We start from the raw sequence: 4,630 nt of genomic DNA on the forward strand, positions 1-4,630 counted from the left end.
AGAACCCTCAGTGTGCTTCAGGGCCACAAAGATGACCTCGCCTTGCATTTGAATTTACCACTATGTTGAGTGGTAGTGCCAGATTTTACCTAGTTATGTGGGCAAAGAAGATCATTCTCTGCTTCAAATGTAGCCCACGGCTTCTCTTCACATCTCAGTGGCTTTTACTCATGAAGTGACAGTCATTTGTATCACGTGGAAGCAGCAGCCCTGCTACAACATCTGCTTTCAAAATGAAAATGTATCTCAAAAGGATGAGCATAGCAGAGACCACTTTGAATACAGCATGACTTCTGTGTTGTCTTGTGTGTGCTTTTTGTCTGTAAGAAACCCAGGATGACTGTAGTAAATGCCACTAGCAGAAAACAGCACCTCGTGCCCTTGCCTCAGGCTCCAGCCCTTATGATGAGCCACACCCATCTGCTTTGGCACCATACAACCAGAGTAAACCACGAGGGCACCCTTTCCAATGCCTGCGCCTGGGGGCAAAATCTGTCTTCTAGATAAAGCACATTATACTTGTAGCGTTTACTGTTTCATAACGGTTTAATGCACTTAAATCCTTGATAGTATATTACAGTCTTTTCTATCAGACTCTGTCAGCTCTCTTTCTGTCTCAGGTTTCAATGTTGCTCTTTAACCCCATTTTCTCCTAAGCCTGTGGTTTTTATTATTTACTTTTTGCGTGGTGCAGTAATTTTTATACATAAATGTCATATTATAGTAGAACTGACTGTATTTTGTTTCAAGTATCACACTTAATGCCTTATCAGTAACTATTTCAATCCAGATCAAAAGCAGGGATTTTGCTTGTTTGTTTTCTTCAGGTCTAGAGATTGAATCCAGGGTCTTGTGCATGAATACTCTGCTGTCCATAGAGCTGTACCAGGCCCATTCAATTTTTTTTAATTGAGATATAATCTTGCTGAGTTGTCCTGGCTAGCTGAGTTCAGACTAGCCTTGAACTCACTAGACAGCCCAGGCTGACCTTGAACTTGCCATCCTCTTCCCCTCAGCCTCCCAAGCAGCTGTGATTACAGACCTCACTGGCAGTCTTGGCTGGGGTGTTCTCTGCCATTCACAAGCCTCCTGAACCCATTTGCAGAATTTGGTGTCCATATTTGTAGGGAGAGAAGGGTCTTCAGCTTCATCAATTGGCTTCTCAGAAAAATCACCCTGAATCTGCTGTTTTATCTCCCAGACTCCAGAGCCCTTGCCAACTTAAACCTCACCAGAGATCGGACAGAGCAGAAGCTGGAGCAGCCTGGCCTGGGCAGCCCGGCCTGGGCGTCAAATGCACAGCCAACAGTGTCTCCACTCCTATGCCTGCTTAGAACTTCAATGTCAGGTGGCAAATTTCCTTGGATGTCACTGCAAAAGCTTGAAAGAGAGAAAAAGAAAACTTGAGTCATCTATATGAAGAGATTCATGGCCACATTTCAAGCATTTTCTGTGGTAGCCTACAATTAGCGAACAGGGCAGACATATGGCCAAGGGAATGTGCCAGGCTAGCCCCATCCAGCGAGAGTGAGAGAAATGAGCAGTATGAGCAGATCTACGCCCTGCTGGGCTATTGGCACCCAGCCCCTTGCACCCTGTCTGCCAGTTCTTTCTCTGACCACTAGTTGCCAAAGACTCCATTTCTACATTTATTTACACTGGCCCTCAGGGTGGACCTGTGTTTTGCTTTCCCGACTCTGGAAAGAGGTTTCTGAAGGCTGGGTGATCCAACCTTATGATCCTACACAGTGAGGAATTCCTTGTCCTAGGCAGGCCTGAGCCTTCTGTGGGCCTATGTCTGCCTGGAAACATTTTCACTAGAATTCAAGGAAATTTTTACACTTCCCAACGATATTCAAGTAACCCCTGAAATATTCTTATTTGACTGGAGGGAGAAAAGTCTAAACAAGCCCACCAGGATTTGCTGAGGTTCTAGCTATACGCTATACATGCTCTATCATTCCTATATACTTCATCCTCTCTTCTCTTCTTAACCCAAATTCTGTGCATGTCTTCATATCTCTTTTACAGGAAGTATTTAAAAGCTGTACTGTACCCTTGCAAGTGATGTGAATACAATTCTAATGTCTGGATCACTATCATCTGTATTGACACCAGGACGTCCCAGGGTCTCCTGGGGTCATTGCAAGCAGGCCAGTGAGGCAGTTCCCTTCACTGTTATCTCCAGGGAAGCAGAAGCCTTCTCTAGTCCCCACACTTTCTAGCTCTTATTGCCGAGAGGCCATGCTACTCGGGTCTGGTGGTTGGTACAGCAAAGACCCCCCCTCCCCTGCAGCTGTTCAAGTACAGTTGCATTCCTGGGGCTGGAGCCCTTCTTCTCGTGTTGACCTCAGGAGGGCACATCAGTGATGGACTAGGCTTGGGCTCTCTGGGGACAGGTCTCTTACACATCATTGACATGTATTCTGGAAGTCTCTTCCTGTTGCCGCTGAAGATCTGGGTCCAGAGGACTGTCCCCAGCAGCTATATGGACCTCTCTCATTAGATCTTAGTTAAATGTGCCTAGTGTCTAATGACATCTCAGTGAGGCTGGAAGCAAATGTCTTTATGGAGGAAAAGATTCAAAGATCCACACGGACAGACAGACAGACAGACAGACACACACACACACACACCACGGTGGGTCTTGGCCTCTTCTAGCCTCCTAAGCAACATTAATCCTGCTCTGTCTGGTCTCGGGAATGGCCCATTTCCTTTCCTAGGGTGGTGTCTGGTTGTAGCAGCCATGAAAGGAAATGCCTGCTAGGTGCTGGGATTGAAGGCATGGTCACCAAACCCCATTGCATGTCACTCATTTAGAAAAAGCTGACCTGCCACTTCAGCCATCTGAATGCAGCTGCCAGCAACTTTAATGGTAAGACTGGGATGAGAGACCCTGGTCTTCCACCTCTCAGACCATCCATCTGATGGTTCCTACTGTTCTCAGAGAACTGCTTTTATCTGACGTTCTTGGGATTGGACCCTGAATTCACTTGTACTAAATGTCACACACTGCACTACTGATAGAGCAGTTTTTAATTCAGTGGATGTTCCAGTCATCATTGAAAAAATGCTATTTAGTCCATAACATATAATGATTCCAACATCTGAGGAAAGCCAGCTGTAATCAAGGAGAATGATAAAACGATGGTGAGCAGCAAAGCATGGTACCAATCTCTTCTAGCTGCTGCGCGCGTGCGCGCACACACACACACACACACACAAGCCCGGGAAGCTCTGGTGTCCCCTCCTATCCTCTGCTTCCAGGCTTCCTGTAGATTGTGCCCTCTCTACTCTGTTTCTTCTTCAAATCCTCATAGTGTGAAACCAATACACATTTGAATTGCCACTGTTTGATTATGTAACTTGTCCTAATATTTACCTTAAATGCATGTTTAAAGTAAAAGTAATTGAGCACTGTCTACTTTAGAGAAGAGAGGGCTTTGATTTGAGATGTGTGGTTCCCTCTGTCCACCTTGAATTAATGATCTCTTAACAGAAAAGTACAAAAAGATTGTTTGTCTCGATAGATGCAGGTTGGGGAGAGCAAGCAAGTGATGTCTATTGAGTCTCTGGAAGTAAGACAGCATGGGAACATCATAGCTGTTGCATTTGTTAAGGAACCATTCTTTAGAAAGCTTCTCTTGTCCTTTACTGGTTGCTATTTAAAACTCCGAGTTGCTCTAACTGTGGGCTGTTTGCAAACTGCTACACACAGCTTCTCCACTGCAGACTCACGTTAAAGCTGTCACTCACTCACAAGTCCAGCAGGGACCACAGGGAGGAAACATTTTCATACCATTTTGCTTATGATAAGTAACAACATGCTTTTGTTTTCATTTATCTGCTAAGTTTTATATAATTTGAAAGAGACACTTGTGTGAAAGGTGTATGCTCCCCACAGGCTCATAGCTGGAATATTAAAAATAGTTACTACAGTTGAAGTTTTTACTGGATAATGACTTCCTGCACCAGAGTTCATTGTAGGGTGGGGGTAGGGGTCGGGGTGGGGGAGGCATTAGATTGAAAAGCCCTGGAGCTGGCAACCCATTGAGCGGACACAGTCACCATCCTTCGAGGGTGTTCTCTAAGAGGGTGTTCTCATAGGCTGTGGCCGTCCAGAGGTCACCTTGGTGAGATGGAAAAATGGTCTTAGTCACATTGAAAGATTCTGTCAGACACTGGAGACAGAAAAGGGGGAAAGTGAGAACTCAAGGCACATTTTGAGCCCTAGCCACACTGGGTAAGAGACATCTCCACTCTAGATGGTGACCAGCATCAACAGGACACTTATGAGTCTTACCATAACAGCCGGCCAATCGCTGTGTAAGTGGACTCTGGAGGCTTCCCTGCAGAAGCCAAGAGAGATAATGAGCAGAGGTCTGCCTTACCTCCCTCCTGCCCAAGCCCAAATCACATCAGAATCCCTTCTATCTCTACACACCAAGTCCTGTGTAAGATTTAGTTCAGAAAGCTACTTACTATTTTAAAAAAAGAGTCTTAGAGAGTGACTCATTTTGCCCATTTACAGAGGCCCACACAGAATGACAGAGTTGTCTGTTCTGGGTAACCACACAAGGCCAAGCCCTGGTGTCACTAGGGCCTGATGCCTCCTCTACATCATATAGCA

The sequence above is a fragment of the Onychomys torridus genome, chromosome 6 (genome assembly GCF_903995425.1).
Source record: "Onychomys torridus chromosome 6, mOncTor1.1, whole genome shotgun sequence".
Lineage (NCBI taxonomy): Eukaryota > Metazoa > Chordata > Mammalia > Rodentia > Cricetidae > Onychomys > Onychomys torridus.